At 39.8% G+C, this 20,586-nt stretch overlaps 1 protein-coding gene across 2 annotated transcripts in view; it reads right to left on the reverse strand.

Moving 5' to 3' along the window:
- The window catches only part of PAPPA (pappalysin 1), a 421,200-nt gene that overhangs the window by 200,931 nt on the left and 199,683 nt on the right, over window positions 1-20,586 (reverse strand). The window lies entirely within an intron of this gene.

Raw genomic sequence — 20,586 nt, forward strand, 5'->3', positions numbered from 1 at the left:
CACCATGGGCAATGTCAAGAATCTGGAGTGGCCTTTGGATTAGTGGAACATCATGTGACGGTGAGAAGCTCGAATTTAATGGGTGTCATGGTCTGGGCAGTCATTCATGGTGTTGGGATGCATGCAGTGACAACCCAATTGTCTGGCAACAACTTGAAGTAGACAATTTCCTCTTTGAGCATGACAATGAACTTGTTAACAAAGGAAGGTCCGTAAAAAGGGCTTTGCTGAGGTTGCTGTAGAAAACGTCCTGACATAAAATCATACAACTGTGGAGGGAATCAGAATGCAGATGGTGCTCAACCTCTCGAATAGACCAGTGACTAAATAGGAGAGTCCCAGGAGCCACATTTTAATATCTCTTCACTATTACGGGTCTCCAGCGTGAGACAATCACCCTGCACATATGAACGTGATCATCATATTTTTAGTTGTATTCACTAATTTCTCATTTTTTTTACCCTAAAATGTGTAACAAATGACAAAATAGAATAGAATAATGAAGGCTGAAGGACATCTGTAATTGACCGCTTTCTATATATTCTGAACCTCTAGGCTCTCGTATATATAATAAAACCAAGAAGGTGTATTACTAACAAGCTACGTTTTCCAGATTGTGAAGACAATGCAAATTAAATATTAACTTTCAACTGAAAGTATCAAAATTGTAGAAATTATTTCCATTTATTGAGATGAAATGGGTTTTCCAGGATTAGAAAAAAAGATTAGCTTTCTCCTAATCCATGATCTGAATATGCATTTTTTCTAATGCCTTACAATTCCTTTTTTCCTGCTGCAAATTATAACTTTTCGCATCTACTACACTTAAGCTGCGGTAATCAAGTAAAAAAAAAATGATTTTTTTTTCTTTAAATTATAATTATAGCTAATTCCACAAACAGCGCCTCCCTTGTCCATAGTTTCAGTCTGCTGCTGGAGATAATTTCCAATTTTTCTAATGCCGTGTGACCCATTTTTTCTTTTGTTCAACTCCTAAACAATAACTTGCATTATCTACTACATTTTAGCTGTTGTAATTGAATACTGTATTTGTTTTATTTTTATATTTTATTTTACTAGAATTATAGCCATTTTAAGAAACAGCGCCACTCATGTCCATAGTATGAGTCTGTCACTGCAGAAAATTTTCAATTTTTACATTGCCATTCAATTCTATTTTTCTCGTGTTCACTTCCAGCTGTAAACATTAACTTCCCGTATCTACTATACTTTAGCTGCGGTAATCGAATGCCAAATTTTTAAATTTAAATAAAATTTTTTCTCTTTAAACTAGAATTATATCCATTTTAATAAACAGCGCCACCCTTGTCCATAGCCTAAGTCTACCATTACAGATGATTTGCAATTTTTCTAATGCCATACAATTTATTTTTCTTATGTTCCTGCTATAAACAATAACTTCCCGTATCTACTGTACTTTCGTTTTTGTATCTGAATGCTGTATTTTTTTCTTTAAAAAGTAAATTTATCTTTAACCCCTTCACCCCCAAGGGTGGTTTGCACGTTATGGACCGGGCCAATTTTTACAATTCTGACCACTGTCCATTTATGAGGTTATAACTCTGGAACGCTTCAACGGATCCCGGTGATTCTGACACTGTTTTCTCATGACATATTGTACTTCATGATAATGGTAAAATTTCTTTGATATTACCTGCGTTTATTTGTGAAAAAAAGGGAAATTTGGCGAAAATTTTGAAAATTTCGCAATTTTCCAACTTTGAATTTTTATGCAATTAAATCACAGTGATATGTCACACAAAATACTTAATAAGTAACATTTCCCACATGTCTACTTTACATCAGCACAATTTTGGAACCAAAATTTTTTTTTTTGTTATGGAGTTATAAGGGTTAAAATTTGACCAGCAATTTCTCATTTTCACAACACCATTTTTTTTTTAGGGACCACATCTCATTTGAAGTCATTTTGAGGGGTCTATATGATAGAAAATACCCAAGTGTGACACCATTCTAAAAACTGCACCCCTCAAGGTGCTCAAAACCACATTCAAGAAGTTTATTAACCCTTTAGGTGTTTCACAGGAATTTTTGGAATGTTTAAATAAAAATGAGCATTTAACTTTTTTTTCACACAAAATTTACTTCAACTCCAATTTGTTTTATTTTACCAAGGGTAACAGGAGAAAATGGACCCCAAAAGATGTTGTACAATTTGTCTTGAGTACGCCTATACCCCATATGTGGGGGTAAACCACTGTTTGGGCGCATGACAGAGCTTGGAAGTGAAGGAGCGCCATTTTACTTTTCAATGCAAAATTGACTGGAATTGAGATGGGACGCCATGTTGCGTTTGGAGAGCCACTAATGTGCCTAAACATTGAACCCCCCCCTACAAGTGACACCATTTTGGAAAGTAGGCCCCCTAAGGAACTTATCTAGAGGTGTGGTGAGCACTTTGACCCACCAAGTGCTTCACAGAAGTTTATAATGCAGAACCGTAAAAATAAAAAATCATATTTTTTCACAAAAATCATCTTTTCACCCCCAATTTTTTATTTTCCCAAGGGTAAGAGAAGAAATTGGACCCCAAAAGTTGTTGTGCAATTTGTCCTGAGTACGCTGATACCCCATATGTGGGGGTAAACCACTGTTTGGGCGCATGGGAGAGCTCGGAAGGGAAGGAGCGCCATTTGACTTTTCACTGCAAAATTGACAGGAATTGAGATGGGACGCCATGTTGCGCTTGGAGAGCCACTGATGTGCCTAAACATTGAAACCCCCCCACAAGACACTATTTTGGAAAGTAGACCCCCTAAGGAGCTTATCTAGAGGTGTAGTGAGCACTTTGACCCACTAACTGCTTCACAGAAGTTTATAATGCAGAGCCGTAAAAATAAAACAAACATTTTTTCCCCACAAAAATTATTTTTTAGCCCCAGTTTTGTATTTTCCCGAGGGTAACAGGAGAAATTGGACCCCAAAAGTTGTTGTCCAATTTGTCCTGAGTACGCTGATACCCAATATGTGGGGGGGAACCACTGTTTGGGCGCATGGGAGGGCTCGGAAGGGATGGAGCGCCATTTTGAATGCAGACTTAGATGGAATGGTCTGCAGGCGTCACATTGCGTTTGCAGAGCCCTAATGTACCTAAACAGTAAAAAAAAAACACAAGTGACACCATTTTGGAAAGTAGACCCCCTAAGCAACTCATCTAGATGTGTTGTGAGACTTTTGAACCCTCAAGTGTTTCACTACAGTTTATAACGCATAGCCGTGAAAATAAAAATAAAAAAATGTCCCCCCAAAATTATTTTTTAGCCCCCAGTTTTGTATTTTCCCAAGGGTAACAGGAGAAATTGGACCCCAAAGGTTGTTCTCCAATGTGTTCCGAGTACGCTGATATCCCATATGTTGGGGTAAACCCCTGTTTGGGCACACGGGAGAGCTCGGAAGGGAAGGAGCACTGTTTTACTTTTTCAACGCAGAATTGGCTGAAATTGAGATCGGACGCCATGTCGCATTTGGAGAGCCCCTGATGTGCCTAAACAGTGGAAACCCCCCCAATTATAACTGAAACCCTAATCCAAACACACCCCCTAACCCTAATCCCAACGGTAACCCTAACCACACCTCTAACCCAGACACACCCCTAACCCTAATCCCAACCCTATTCCCAACCGTAGATGTAATCCAAACCCTAACCCTAACTTTAGCCCCAACCCTAACCCTAACTTTAGCCCCAACCCTAACTGTAGCCTTAACCCTAACCCTAGCCCTAACCCTAGCCCCAACCCTAACCCTAGCCCCAACCCTAGCCCCAACCCTATCCCTAGCCCTAACCCTAGCCCTAACCCTAGCCCCAACCCTAACCCTAGCCCTAACCCTAGCCCCAACCATAACCCTAACCCTAACCCTAGCCCTAACCCTAGCCCTAACCCTAACCCTAGCCCTAACCCTAGCCCTAACCCTAATGGTAAAATGGAAATAAATACATTTTTAAAATTTTTTTATTTTTCCCTAACTAAGGGGGTGATGAAGGGGGGTTTGATTTACTTTTATAGCGGGTTTTTTAGCTGATTTTTATGATTGGCAGCCGTCACACACTGAAAGAAGCTTTTTATTGCAAAAAATATTTTTTGCGTTACCACATTTTGAGAGCTATAATTTTTCCATATTTGAGTCCACAGAGTCATGTGAGGTCTTGTTTTTTGCGGAACGAGTTGACGTTTTTATTGGTAACATGCTCGGGCATGGGAGATTTTTTGATTGCTTTTTATTCCGATTTTTGTGAGGCAGAATGACCAAAAACCAGCTATTCATGAATTTCTTTTGGGGGAGGCGTTTATACCGTTCCGCGTTTGGTAAAATTTATAAAGCAGTTTTATTCTTCGCGTCAGTAGGATTACAGCGATACCTCATTTCTATCATTTTTTTATGTTTTGGCGCTTTTATACGATAAAAACTATTTTATAGAAAAAATAATTTTTTGGCATTGCTTTATTCTGAGGACTATAACTTTTTTATTTTTTCGCTGATGATGCTGTATGGTGGCTCGTTTTTTGCGGGACAAGATGACGTTTGCAGCGGTACCATGGTTATTTATATCCATCTTTTTGATCGCGTGTTATTCTACTTTTTGTTTGGCGGTATGAGAATAAAGCGTTGTTTTTTGCCTCGGGTTTTTTTTTTTTTTTTACGGTGTTCACTGAAGGGGTTAACTAGTGATATAGTTTTATAGGTGGGGTCGTTACGGACGCGGCGATACTAAATATGTGTACTTTTATTGTTTGATTTTTTTTATTTAGATAAAGGAATGTATTTATGGGAATAATATATATATTTTTTTTTCTTTATTTAGGAAATTTTTTTTTTCTTTGTTTTTTTACACATGTGGGAATTTTTTTTTTTACTTTTTTACTTTGTCCCAGGGGGGGACATTACAGATCTTTGATCTGACAGTGTGCACAGCACTCTGTCAGATCACCGATCTCACTTACAGCCGTGTAGGCTGCAGCTTTTATCTGCAGCCTACACGGCACCCGGAAGTAATCCCTGCAGGACCCGGATGCAGCCCCGCGGCCATTTTGGATCCGGGGCCTGCAGGGATAGGAGGTAGGAGACCCTCGCAGCAACGCGATCACATCGCGTTGCTCCGGGGGTCTCAGGGAAGCCCGCAGGGAGCCCCCTCCCTGCGCGATGCTTCCCTGTACCGCCGGCACACCGCGATCATGTTTGATCGCGGTGTGCCGGGGGTTAATGTGCCGGGGCGGTCCGTGACCGCTCCTGGCACATAGTGCCGGTTGTCAGCTGCGATAGTCAGCTGACACCCGGCCGCGATCGGCCACGCTCCCCCCGTGAGCGCGGCCGATCGTGCTGGACGTACTATTTCGTCCTTGGGAATTAGGGCCCACCCCACATGGACGGAATAGTACGTCCAATGGCAGAAAGGGGTTAAATGAGAATTACAGTAATTTCCAGAAACACCTTCACCCATGTCCATAGTCTGTGTCTGACCCTGTTGAAAATTTGCAATTTTTTCAATGCCATACTTTTTTGTGCTCACTTCCTGCTCTAAACAATAACTTCCCGTATCTGCTATACTTTAGCTATGGTAATTGAATACACTATTAAAAAAAAGGATTTCTCTTCTTTATATTATAATTCTAGCTGTTTCCACAAAGAGCGCCACTCTTCTCCACAGTCCGAGTCTGTCACTGCAGATCATTTGCAATTTTTCGATTCCTTTGTGGTGTGCTCACTTCCTGCAGTAAACAATAACTTCCCGTATCTGCTATACTTTAGCTGCATTAATCGAAAACACTATTCTTAAAAAAAAAGGATTTTTCTTCTTTAAATTATAATTCTAGCCTTTTCCACAAATAGCGCCACCCTTGTCCACAGTCCGAGTCTGTCACTGCAGAGCATTTGCAATTTTTCAATTCCTTTATGGTGTGCGCTGCTCCTGCTGTAAACAATAACTTCCCGTATCTGCTATACTTTAGCTGCGGTAATCAAATACAGTATTTTTTTAAAAAAGGATTTTTCTTCTTTAAATTATAATTCTAGCCTTTTCCACAAACAGCGCCACCCTTGTCCACAGTTTGACTCTGTCACTGCAGATTATTTACAATTTTTCGATTCCTTTATGGTGTGCGCTGCTCCGGCTGTAAACAATAACTTCCCGTATCTACTACACTGGAGCTGCGGTAATCGAATCCAGTATTTTGGTTCTGTAGTAGAGATTTCCATCTGTCTGAAATAGAATGTGCTCATTGAGAATGTCATATCTATTTGCACAGCAGAGCTGATTGATAAAAGCATTATGTTACAACATCACGCTCGAGCTTTCTTTCTACTCTGAAGTGATAATAGCGGCTGCTTTCAATTTCACAGGATATTATACTCCTGAAGATCTATCTGCTTCTCTTTCCTCCTTTTCTTTCCCTCTCTTACTCTCGGGCTCCCCAGGGATTTTTCATTCTACGTTTACCAGAATCTCTTATTACAGCTCTGCTGAGGTCAGTTTAGGACACGGTCCAACATTTTCTCCCCTCCCCTTCGAGCTCTGCCTTCCCATCAGAATGGTTTTCATTACTTATTTTTGTCTCTTGTTTTCATAACGAGAGCAAATAATAATTAGCCGATAGGATGTTTATTCTACGTTGTTTACAGAACAGGTGGAAGATATGATGTTTGTCTATCTTCTCGATGTTCATAGAAGAAGACCCCCGAAAAAAAAAAGATGGGAGAAATCTTCTGAAAATTTGCCTATTGTAGAAGGTGTACAATATTCAATCTACACCTACAAATAAAAAGAAAAACCTGAATATCACAGCTGGATCCCGAGGAGCACAGAGACCGGAGGAAAATACTTACGATAACAGTCAAGAAAAATTGGCTAATTACTATCCGTACCGTCCTCCGTACTCCATCCGTATACCATCGGTGTGTCATCTTCACATCCGATTTTTACATCAACATTTAAAAAAAAGGAGAAAAATACAGTTTCCTGGTTTAGGACTGCAATGTATCCATAAAAATCAGAAACTTCATATGGATCCAATTTTTTGGCTCAATCATAGACTTGTACAGGGGAGTCGCATCTGATTTATGTAAGAGAATGGCTGCAATATCTTTCACATGGGCACTTGTTCCCAGTGAATAATTTGTCATCTTAGCAGCCCTATTCATCAAGTTGGGAGGGCACTGTCCGATTGTAGCATAGTCAGAAAATTTCCGTATAAAATACGTCTGAACGAGCCCTTAGACACACACTCTAGGGTCAGTTGTTGTATGATTTTGGAAACCCATACATATTCCATGCAGTTTTGCCTTTAGCTAGAAATGAGCACAGAGATCTTAGTGCTGCAAGGCGAGTGTTAAAGGGGTTGTTAAGGCTTGGGCTCCTGTCTGCAGTCAATTTATGTGTCTGCGAACCTGTGGATTCTCACAGCGCGCACAGCTATTGGACTGTAGATAGATAGATAGATAGATAGATAGATAGATAGATAATAGATAAACAGATAGATAGATAGATAGATAGATAGATAGATAAATAGATGATAGATAATAGATAGATAGATAGATAGATAGATAGATAGATAGATGATAGATAGATAGATAGATAGATAAATAGATAGATGGATAATAGATAGATAGATAGATAGATAGATAGATAGATAGATGATAGATAGATAGATAGATAGATAGATAGATAGATAGATGGATAATAGATAAACAGATAGATAGATAGATAGATAATAAAGAGATAGATAGATAAATAGATGATTGATAGATAGATAGATAGATAATAGATAAATAGGTAGATAATAGATAAATAGATAGATAGATAGATAGATAGATAGATAGATAGATAGATAGATAGATAGATAGATAAATAGATGATAGATAGATAATAAATAGATAGATAGATAAATAGATGAAAGATAGATAGATAGATAGATAATAGATAAATAGATAATAGATAGATGGATAATAGATGATAGATAGATAGATAGATAGATAGATAGATAGATAGATAGATAGATAGATAGATAAATAGATAGATAATAGATAGATAGGTAGATAATAGATAGATAATAGATACATAGATAATAGATAGATAATAAATAGATAGATAATAGATAGATAGATGATAGATAGTTAGATAGATAATAGATAGTAGATAGATAGATAATAAATAGATAATACATAGATATATAGATAGATAAGAGAGATATAGATAATAGACAGATAGATACATAGATAGGTATATAGATAATAGACAGATATATAATATATAGATAGATAATAGATATATAATAGATAAATAATAGATAATAGATAGATATATAATATATAGATAGATAATAGATAGATAATAGATTATAGATAGATAGTAGATAAATAATAGATAACAGATAATATATAGATAATAGATAGTAAATAGATAACAGATTGATATGTTGTGGTGGCCTAGTCACACAGGTCTCTTACATGTCTATTATATGTGAGTGCTGTAATTTTTGTGGCCTACAAGTGTTTTGACATCTATGATGGTCTGTGATCTGGTAACCCTTCAGTTTTTAGCTTTGTAAGCTCCATTGTTAGTATTACGTCATATTTACAGTTATTTGCCCAGATTCATGAAGGTGATTATGCTAATTTTGGCGTAAATTGTTTTGAAAATTTTCCAATTTTTTGCGCAACACAGGGTTGGCCAAAAAATTGGCTCTTTTGGTGTTTTCCCGCCAAGCTTTGCCCAGCTCTGCCAGTATGAGTGGAGCTGGAGCAGGATGGGGGTGATGAGGGAGTGGCGCCATAGAACATCTAATTCATCACCAGTTGTGGTGTACCTCATGCCAGAAATCTTACTCCAGTTTCCGACTGGAGTAAGATTTGTGATGAGGCAAACGCCACTTGTCAGAAGCTTCTGATTCATTAAAAGGCATGTGCTTGAATCCAATACATCCCCTCATCAAGACCAGCAAGAACATTGCTGGTCTTGATGCATCAGGGCAATAGAGATTGTAAGAAATCTATGGGGGTTTTGTGGCCATTGGGGGCCACGCATATAACATGTAAGAAGATTCATAAATAAAATTTGTAGGGAGAATTTTACACCCCAAACTGTTTAAATGTGTGTGTATCTGTCTTAACCCCTTCCCGACCTGTGACGTCATGTAGGCGTCATGAAAGTCGGTGCCAATCCGACCTGTGATGCCTATGTGGCGTCATGGAGGGATCGCGTTCCTGCAGATATGGGGAAAGGGTTAACTGAAATTTCACCTGACCTGCAGGGACAGGGGGAGTGGTACTTGAGCCCAGAGGGGGTTGCTTCGCCCCCCCGTGGCTACGATCACTCTGATTGGCTGTTGAAAGTGACGTTTCACTTTCACTTTCAATCAGAGCAATCATAATATTTCACCAATGAAAATTGGAGAAATATTACAATCCAGCCATGGCCAATGCTGCAATATCATCGGCCATGGATGGAGACAATGATCTGCCCCCGCCAATGCCACCGATCTCCTCCCGTCCGTCCTCCGTCCTGTCCTCTGCTCAATTCTCTCCTCCTGTCTGCTCCCCCCGTGCTCCGATCCCACCCCCCATGCTCCAATCCCATCCCCCCATACTTACCGACCTCCGGTGTCCCTCCCGATGTCCGTCCATCTTCTGCATGGGCGCCGCCATCTTCCATGGCCAGCAGATTCGTTCATTCATTTTGATCACTGTGATAGATCATATCACAGTGATCAAAATGGAAAAAATAGTAAATAAACCCCCCCTTTATCACCCCCATAGGTAGGGAACATGATAAAATAAAGAAAATATATTTATTTTTATTTTTCCACTAGGGTTAGGGTTAGAACTAGGGTTAGGGTTAGAACTAGGGTTAGGGTTAGAACTAGGCTATGTGCACATGGTGTGGATTTGGCTGCGGATCCGCAGCGGATTGGCCGCTGCAGATTCGTAGCAGTTTTCCATCATGTTTACAATACCATGTAAACCTATGGAAAACCAAATCCGCTGTGCCCATGGTGAGGAAAATACCGCGCGGAAACGCTGCATTGTATTTTACACAGCATGTCAATTCTTTGTGCAGATTCCGCAGTGTTTTACACCTGATCCTGTATAGGAATCCACTGGTGAAATCCGTACAAAAACAATGCGGTAAATCCGCAGGTAAAACGCAGTGCGTTTTACTTGCTGATTTTTCAAAAATGTGCGGAAAAATCCACACACAAATCTGCAACGTGGGCACATAGCCTTAGGGTTGGAATTAGAGTTAGGGTTGGAATTAGGGTTAGGGTTGGAATTAGGGTTAAGATTAGGGTTAGGGGTGTGTTGGGGTTAGGGTTAGGCTTGTGGTTAGGGTTATGGTTGGGATTAGGGTAAGGGGTCTGTTAGGGTTGTGGTTAGGGTTGGAATTAGGGTTAGGGGTGTGTTGGGGTTAGGGTTGTGGTTAGGGGTGTGTTGGGGTTAGGGTTGTGATTAAGTTCATGGTTAGAGTTGGGAAAAGGGTTAGGGATGTGTTGGGGTTAGTATAGGAGTTAGAATTGAGGGGTTTCCACTGTTTAAGCACATCAGGGGGTCTCCAAACGCGACATGGCACCACTATTGATTCCAGCCAATCTTGCTTTCTAAAAGTCAACTGGTGCTCCCTCCCTTCTGAACCCTGACGTGTGCCCAAACAGTGGTTTAGCCCACATATGGGGTACCAGCATACTGAGAAGAAACTGGACAACAATTTTTGGGGTCCACTTTCTCCTGTCACCCTTGTGAAAATAAAAAATTGCGGGCTAAAAAATCATTTTTGAGGAAAGAAAAATGATTTTTTATTTTCACGGCTCTGCGTTATAAACTTCTGTGAAGCACTTGGGGGTTTTATGTGTTCACCACACACCTAGATAAGTTCCTTGGGGGGTATAGTTTCCAAAATGGGGTCATTATGGGGGGTTTCTACTGTTTAGGCACATCAGGGGCTCTGCAAACGCAACATGACGCCCGCAGACCATTCCATCAACGTCTGCATTTCAAAACATCACTACTTCCCTTCCGAGCCCCGACGTGTGCCCAAATAGTTGTTTACCCCCACATATGGGATATCAGCATACTCAGGACAAACTGGAAAACAACTTTTGGGGTCCAAATTCTCCTGTTACCTTTGTGAAAATAAAAAATTGCGGGCTAAAAAATAATTTTTGAGGAAAGAAAAATGATTTTTATTTTCACGGCTCTCCGTTATAAACTTCTGTGAAGCACTTGGGGGTTCAAAGTGCTCACCACATATCTACAGTAGATAAGTTCCTTGGGGGGTCTAGTTTCCAAAATGGGGTCACTTGTGGGGGAACTTCAATGTTTAGGCACACATGGGCTTTCCAAACGCGTCATGGTGTCCACTAACGATTGGAGCTAATTTTCCATTCGAAAAGTCAAATGGCGCTCCTTCCGAGCCCTGCTGTGCGCACAAACAGTGGTTTACCCCCACATGTGAGGTATCGGTGTACTCAGAAGTCATTGTCCAACAAATTTTAGGATCCATTTCATAGTGTTGCCCATCTGAAAATGAAAAAATTGAGGCTAAAAGAACATTTTTGTGAAAAAAAAAGTACTTTTTCATTTTAACGGATCAATATGTGAAGCACCTGAGGGTTCAAAGTGCTCACTATGCACCTAGATTAGTTCCTTGGGGGTCTAGTATCCAAAATGGGGTCACTTGTGGGGGAGGTCCAATGTTTAGGCACACAGGGGCTCTCCAAACGTGACATGGTGTCCTCTAACGATTGGAGCTCATTTTTCATTCAAAAAGTCAAATGGCGCTTCTTCCCTTCCGAGCCTTGCCGTGTGCCCAAACAGTGGTTTACCCCCACATGTGAGGTATCGGTGTACTCAGGAGAAATTGCCCAACAAATTTTAGGATCCATTTTATCATGTTGCCCATGTAAAAATGAAAAAATTGGGGCTAAAAGAACTTTGTTGTGAAAAAAAAGTACTTTTTCATTTTTACGGATCAATTTGTGAAGCACCTGGGGTTTAAAGTGCTCCCTATGCATCTAGATAAGTTCCTTGGGGGGTCTAGTTTCCAAAATGGGGTCACTTGTGGGGAACTCCAATCTTTAGCTACAGGGGCTCTCCAAACGTTACATGGTGTCCGCTAAAGAATGGAGCCAACTTTTCATTCAAAAAGTCAAATGGCGCTCCTTCACTTCCGAGCCCTGTCGTGCACCCAAACAGTGGTTTCCCCCCCACATATGGGGTATTGGCGTACTCAAGACAAAATGTACCACAACTTTTGTTGTCCAGTTTCTCCTTTTACCCTTGGTAAAATAAAAAAATTGTTGCTAAAAGATCATTTTTGTCACTAAAAAGTTAAATGTTCATTTTTTCCTTCCATGTTGCTTCCGCTGCTAAAGGGTTATTAAACTTCTTGAATGTGGTTTTGGGCACCTTGAGGGGTGCAGTTTTTAGAATGGTGTCACTTTTGGGTATTTTCAGCCATATAGACCCTTCAAACTGACTTCAAATGTGAGGTCTTCCCTAAAAAAAAATGGTTTTGTAAATTTTGCTGTAAAAATGAAAAATCGCTGGTTTTAACCCTTATAAGTTCCTAGCCAAAAAAAATTTTGTTTCCAAAATTGTGCTGATGTAAAGTAACATGTGGGTAATGTTAGTTATTAACTATTTTGTGTCACATAACTCTATGGTTTAAGAGAATAAAAATTCTAAATTTGAAAATTGCGAAATTTTCAAAATTTTCGCCAAATTTCCGCTTTTTTCACAAATAAATGCAAAAATTATTGACCTAAATTTATCACTAACATGATGCTCAATATGTCACGAATCGCTACAATCCATTGAAGCGTTCCTGAGTTATTACCTCATAAAGAGACACTGGTCAGAATTGAAAAAAATGGCCAGGTCATTAAGGTCAAAATAGGCTGGGTCATGAAGGGGTTAAAGACAAGTCCAGAAATACCTTTACATGGTCGGTCCGTTCCTGCATTACTGAGAAATCAGCATTTGGAATAACATTTAAATGAGGCTGAAAGATTATGGTAGATCTGGAGCCTCCTTTGTCTGAAGTCACACAACACTGTCCGCCAGTGAAGCAGGAGAAGGTGATGTTGGGTGAAGAATAGAGCTGGAGTGACAGAGGCTTCAGATCTACTCTAGTCCTTCAGCCTCATTTACAGATTGATTCAAACACTGATTTCTCAGTAACGAAGCAATGGACCAGCCATGTACAGGTATTTCTGGACTTGTGTATAAAAGAGCTACATGTGGCATATAAATAGCTTAGGGGTATGAAATCCTGGGGACAAATTTCCTTAAAAAATTGAAGGGTAACTATCGAAAGACTGAAGAAATCAAAAGAATGTGTTTTAAAGATTTCCAAACAGTACAAAAGATATTTTCAAAATATGCAAATATAAACTGGTCAATCATCTGCAGACAATCTGGCAGCAATCTGATGATCTCCAACATAGATCTTCTGGCAGATGGCAGCTGAAATAGAAGCTGCTCCAAAAACAATGTAAACCCATCAATTATTGATTATTATGTTCTGAGGATTCTCAAGCCAGTGAAGGCAGCCAGAAAACTTAAAAAAAGCCAAAGACCACCAAGAAAACTGACTTAGAAAAGATGTGAAATTATTAAACAAGCACTCTCAAATCCCGACAAAATTGTTATCCTCCAAACCTTTCCAAGTATGCCTATAATATTTACCGATTGCTGTAATCCCTGCTTTCCATCGCTTCTTCTGTCCTCTTCAGGATCTGCTGACTGATTGATAGGTTGTTTGCTCTGGCACACTGACCTGTCAGTCAGCCATGGTAAGGTGGTGTTAGTTTGGGAATACATTGGAGGTTAAGGAGTCATAAGCTCCTGTCCACACCCAAATACACTTTGGGGTACGTATTTTAAAGGGCCATATTAATGGTTTGGTGGGTTTATGTTTCTGATAGGTTACCTTTAAATTTGGCAAATCTTATGACTCCACTTAGTCATGCTCTCTTATCCCGATACTTTCTAGTAAATGTGAAAAATTGTTTAAAACACATTATAAATCTAGTATTTACGTTTTTTAATGCAACTTGAGTGAGAAAACAGTTTTGTTTTGCTTGGTAGATCTGTTCCAGTTTGAGTCCTTCAACTGCATTGTAAAGTTTCTATAAATTAGCCTGATCAGGAATTGGTTTACTCCTGGGGTTGTCCTTTCCTTGATCTCAGGAGTAGAGATGAGCGAATTCGATCAGGTCATGGCTTATTCGGCAAGCGCTACAGCTTTCCGAATAAGCCCTGACCTGATCAAATTCGCTCATCTCCACTCAGGAGTCAGTCTCTTTAATAGAAAATCCTCTAGTGTTTTCTTTGGAATGCCACTCCAATCTAGTTCCTCCTCATGAGTGGTATTTCGACTTTGGTCTGAAGGACCTATTTTGAAGCTATTTTTAAGTGTATATTTATTTTCTTTTTGACATTTTTAATTTTTATTTTTTCTTACTTTTAATTTTTAAACTCTTTTTATTATAATTTATTTAATTTTCCTGCACTTCCATACTAACAAACTACACTAGAAGAAATGTTTTCACAGACTCTACCTAGAAAAAGATGGCACGGTCCAAAAAACCCACTCAACAGAATGGGAATCTTTAGGTTAAGAGAGTAATTCTATCTTTCTCTTCACACAGCAGTAAATAGTTCCTTCCTTAGTATAGATGTTGTTCGGAAGCCTTCACAGTGAAGTTGGATCCACTACATGACATATAAATGAAGCACTCGATGAACCAAACCATCAATTTTGATAGAATGTCAGCAGAGCTTTAGCCTGGGCTCAGCTTCTTGTTAGGGCATTCAATTTGTCTATTGCACTCTAGGACACCATGACGGAACTGATGTTAATGGGACCATTCAGGATGCGTCCAAGTCCTTCACTTGACAGATCAATCTTCTACATTAATTCAGTTTTTCTAATCTTAGAAGGAAGTAGAAAAATGGAATTTCGGAAACACAGATGTGAAACCAAGATTAGAAAAACAAAGGAGGCTTAACTTCAACAACAATAGTACTTAGTGCTACAATGAGGCTTTAACTAAAGTGCTAGCTATCTGGAGAACATAGGGCCCCCATAACTGTTCTTAAAAATGTTGTCTGATTAAAACATGTTATACAATATATAGGATAGGTGACAACTTGCTGATTGGTGGGGCTCCAACCATTGCGACCCACCATGAGAGGCAGATCTGGAACTTTTATCCCCTTATCAAGATGGCGCAGCAAGTTCAACGTCCAGCCACGGATTCATTCATTTACTCTGGGGCTACAGGTAAAAGCTGAGTGCAGCACCTAGTAGCTCTATAGAGAAGTAATGGAGAGGTGTTTTCCAGCATGAGTATGGCCGTTCCATTCTAATGGGGACAAAATAAACCCATTCTGCTAATAACTTTGGGTCCCAGCAGTGGGAGACCCATCGCTTGGCAAGTTTTCACCTATTCCATTGATAGGTGATAACTTGTTTTCACTGGAAAACCTATTTAAGGTCTTTTAAAGCAGGGGAGGAGTTTGTGAAAACAGATGCCTTGATCTTCTGGCCCTACGGTATTGGCGTGACAGCACCAGTCCCGGGTCTGAGCCTTGCTTTCCTTACCCCAGGCCAATAGACTCTGTTATGCTCCACACAGATGGTTCAGAATGATCCCATGTAAGCATCCACCTGAGCCTATCTTATTCTCGCGAAGACATCTACCTGTGTCTCGGTATTATGACTTTAGTGTTTCTAGACGCTGGTTTGCTCTATACACAGTCACCTCCCCTGCTGCTGTCTGCAGTGTTGTTGACGTTTTCTGCCTGATTGTGGTTTCCTGCACTCTGCCTGCCTTCCTGCGGTATCCTGATTTCCTCCACCTGACTGCAGTCTCCTGGATGTCTCCCACCTGCCTGCAGTTTCTCAGATATTTTCTGCTTATGTCTACGTTCACATTAGCGTTCGGCGCCGCATCGTCGGGCGCCGCAGCATCGCTGCATGCGTCATGCGCCCCTATATTTAACATGGGGGCGCATGGACATGCGTTGTGCTGAGTTTTGCGACGCATGCGTTTTTTTGGCCGCAAGGGTTGGGCGCAGGAAACGCAGCAAGTTGCATTTTTTTTGCGTCCAACTTTCGGCAAAAAAGGACGCATGCGTCACAAAACGCAGCGTTTTAGCGTGCGTTTTGTTGCGTTTTTGTTTGCGTTGTGCGTTGCGTCGCCGACGCTGCGGCGCACAACGCAAATGTGAACGTAGCCTATCTGATGTTTCCTACATCTCGCCTACTAGCCTATGATCCTGTCTCTCGACTGTCCATGTCCCACCTATCTGCCCCATCGATGCCTGTGGCCTTTGTGCCCACCTGGACCTTGGGCTTAGAGGATCCTCTTCACCTGGTGAGTCTTACAAATTAGATCTCAGCTAGGTGTCTGCCCCTACACATAGGTAACACTTCTTACTGTATCTACTGTAACTTGTCCTACAATCAATAAACTGAACACAGAAAATAGTTTCTAGGTAGTGGTAGCAGTGTGATACAACATTATGGCACTATGAAATTTGACTTACAGAGGACTTCAGCTGAGGACTCAAATGATCATAGATTGTGGTCTAGTAAGCTATTGTAATGTGAATATATTATGGTAAGTGTTATGTAAAGTTTACTTATATAGGGCCATCATATTCTACATAACTTTACAGACATTATCATCACTGTCCCCAATGGAGCTCACAACCTAAATTCCCTATCAATATGTCTTTGGAGTATAGGAGGAAACCGGAGAACCCAGAGGAATCCAACGCAAACACGGGGAGAACATACAAACTGCTTGCATAGCGTAAGTTATACTATAACTACTGTTTCTACTATTATATATATTTTTTTATCTAAAAAATCTGCAGAAATAAAATCTAAAAACGGATGCAAACTGTAAACTGTACTAGAAGACGTGAGTCCTGTGAAAGTGTCCATAAAAATATCTGCACTTAGATTTACTGACTGGAAGAAGTGCTGCATTGTAACTTAACTCCTGGAATGTTCGCGGGCTCTGCACTCTCAGCAGAATCATTACTGAATATTTCTACTTGTATTCTAATGATAATGGGCATCTATCCAGACGTAGTGGTGACATCATGCCTTATTTTTACTGCTCAGCAGCCCAATCTTGCAAGTTATTTGACATATTCATGGGAGAGGATGGTGTTGGCCATCCATCACGCATTCCTGCATCCAATAAAACCTATAGGATGATGCAATTTGGTGGATTATATTGAGCAGTGCTGTAAAGCACGTCAGAAATGTGATTCTTGAAGTAAAAAAGAAAATACAGGCGGAAAGCTGCTAATATTGTGGTTGTATCCAGTAGTATCGAGTCTATTAATCGAATATATAAAGAATTTATATTGACATTTTATATTGCTATTTCATATTTTAAAAGGCATTATTTCAAAAACTCTGGGGTCTAAGGGGTATCGTTTCTCCTTATGGAGAGTGACATACCATCTCTGGCTTGTCAAGGTAAGGAGGCTTATTTGCCGTACAATGCTCCTCTGGGAAATTAAATAATTAAATTAAAATTAATTCTCTCAGAAGAGGCAATTTGCATATTGAAAAACTCTATAATCATCAGGTTTATGCTATGTTATATATTCACTAGTCTACTAACTAAAGAGCTGTACAAAGCCAGGGCACAATAGTTTGGGCCCTTATTATATGTTTATGGACAGATTTCACATGGAGGAATACAGATGTTCTTTTTATTTTTCGTTCCATTGTGTAATAGAGTCCTTCTTCAGCTTATGTAGACAGTTACAGTATATGGAAGAGATGAGTTTCATGAGTTTTTGTTGTGCATATAAATGTCAACACAGACTGAAGAATGACCTTTGTTAGTCCAAAACGTTGCCTTTGACACATTAAGGGAGAAACGGATGGGTTAAATCTACGCTGCCATGTGGAAAGGATGAAGAATGCCAATCCGAGTGTAGGTGGTTTGATTCTCAACGCATTTCGAAGTATACATACTTCTTCTTCAGGACAAAATTATGTATGCATCAAAACGAGTTTTTTGACCCATTTGTTTCTCCATTACCCGCACTTTCATCTTCTCGTGGGTCTGAAGCAGACTAAGCGTTATCAGTGGTTGTGTCCACACAACCCAACCAGGCAAGCACCATTAGACTATTTTTTTGGCATTTTATCCAGATAAGATCCAATTTATGCTTTGTGTCTTTCCAGTCTTCTTTTATTTTGGCAAATTAATGGCATTAATACACTTTATTCTATAAGTGCACCTGAAGTCTGGAGAAGTTCCCGTTTGTTTTTAGAGTCCCCTGGCACTGACTAAACAGTAAAAAAATATGTCCTTGAAGAACCTTGGTAATAATTTCATACCAAGCTTATAGAAAGAAAAATTATGCAGTCTCTATTGAAACCCACATATTTGGAGCTTTTCTTCTCTAGAAATGTTGTTCCTATAAGAGAATAACTCTAAATACATTTCTTACAACTCCATGTTACGGAGCCACGAGTGTCACTATAGACGTTCGCTGCAACATACGTGGAACTCATCTTCCAACCAACCGTGAATTAATAGAATGTTGTTTTCTTAATCATCCTGTTCTTAAAGAGTTTAGTTCCAAGCTTTAAAAAACACATTGCTGACATGTAGAGCTGAGCGAATCTTTTGAAACTTGAATTTGCCAACTTTTCAGACATTTTTTGAAAAAATTTAATTAGCGGCAAATCAATTTGTGGTGAATTGAAAGTAGTGAAAAACCTCCAATTACCCTGAAAAGATGGTGGAAACATCTCAATGTGCATTGAAGGAACTGTCTGCAACCTTTAGTGTTGTGCTAACTAGGTTTTTGGATTTTCTTGAGGTGTCAGTGGCTGCTCCAGTTGCCTGTTATGGCATTGGAGAGGACAGATGGACGATAGATGGATGGCAAACTCCTATTGCCAAGCCAATAAGGAAAGTCAAAGATGGTGAAGAAGAACTTTGCTATGGAACAAGCGTTATTGCCCTGTGTCTTCATCATATACTGTAATGCTTAGTCCACAATAAAACTTTTCATCATTATCTATACTTTGTTTTGCTTTTGCTGTCCATGAAAGTCTACAGTTTTTAACATATTCTCTACATAGATGATACATAGACAGACAAGACATGTCTGGAAAAAACAGATCTTATCCAAAATGTCATAAACCCATTAAAGGAGTATTCTAATCTATAGGTGATAATTGTTAGAGCTGTTGGACTGTCTCTAATCACCGAGTTCTACATTAGCTGCAAGAACTTTACTTGGGTAGGTTGAAAATAGCTGCATGCACCCTACCCCCGCAACGTAAGTCTACGGCACTGTCGAAGAGAGCAGGGCGCTTAGATATCTATGTAACTGTAAACCCAAAGATATAGAATATAGCAATAACAATTTAGCTATGTACGATCTGCCATTTCATTCAAATTATTCTGGTCGTGGTGTTACGGCTCAGGAAAAAAAGATGACCCAAGTTTCCTTACTTTGATAATTGGTGGACATCCAAGCTGGGACCCATGCCAGGTGATAAATGATGGCAACTGGAATACCTCTTGATATTTTGCACATCAGTGATGATGTGTCAGGTTTGGGATAACAAATAGGAATACATTAATGAGGACCTGTCATCGGGTCAGTTTTTCCTCTTGTTACATTACCGCGGCCCCCAAGTATTCCATTTTCTTTTTTAATATCCGAGATATGTTCCCAGAGATCTGGGCAGTTTTATTTAGGGGTAATTTTTAGGGTCTTTACTAAGCGGTTGAGGCATGTCTTTACATAGTTACATAGTTACTGTATATAGGTTGAAAAGAGACCTCGGGTCCATCAAGTTCAACCTTTCTCCGCCAATTGTACATTTTGTCACTAATTTAACAATAACCAGAAATGTTATTTGTACTGAGGAAATCATCCTGCCCTTGTATAAAAGCTGTTATAGAGTCGGCCATTACTACCTCTTGTGGTCGGCATCCCACAGTCTGACTGCTCTAACTGTAAAGAACCCTTTCCCGTTTAGCTGCCGGAATCGCCTTTCTTCCACCCATAATAAGTGCCCCCTGGTCTCAGTATGGCCTTTGGAAGGAATAAGTCATGTGCCAGTGTTTTGTACTGACCACACATATATACACATAAATGAGATCTCCTCTGACGAGTCTTTTTTCTAAGCTAAACAAACCCCACCTTTCCAACCTCTCATCATACGAGAGGCCTCCATCCCGTGTAATAATCTAGTTGCCCTCCTTTGAACTGATCCTAACTTTTGATTATCCTTTTTAAAATATGGAGGCCAAAACTGGATCCCATATTCTAGATGTGGCCTCACCAGTTATTTATAAAGTGGTTACAATACGTTGGGATCGCGGTACTTTATGTCTCTTTTTATACATCCTAAAATCTCGTTTGCTTTTGCAGCTGCTGCCTGACATTGAGTGCTGCTGCTCAGCTTACTTGTACCCAGAATCCCCCATCCTTCTCCTGTTCTGCAGTCCCGAGTATTCTCCCATTGTATGTAAATGCAGCTATAGGATTATT

Source organism: Ranitomeya variabilis, chromosome 2 (assembly GCF_051348905.1).
Source record: "Ranitomeya variabilis isolate aRanVar5 chromosome 2, aRanVar5.hap1, whole genome shotgun sequence".
Classification (NCBI taxonomy): domain Eukaryota; kingdom Metazoa; phylum Chordata; class Amphibia; order Anura; family Dendrobatidae; genus Ranitomeya; species Ranitomeya variabilis.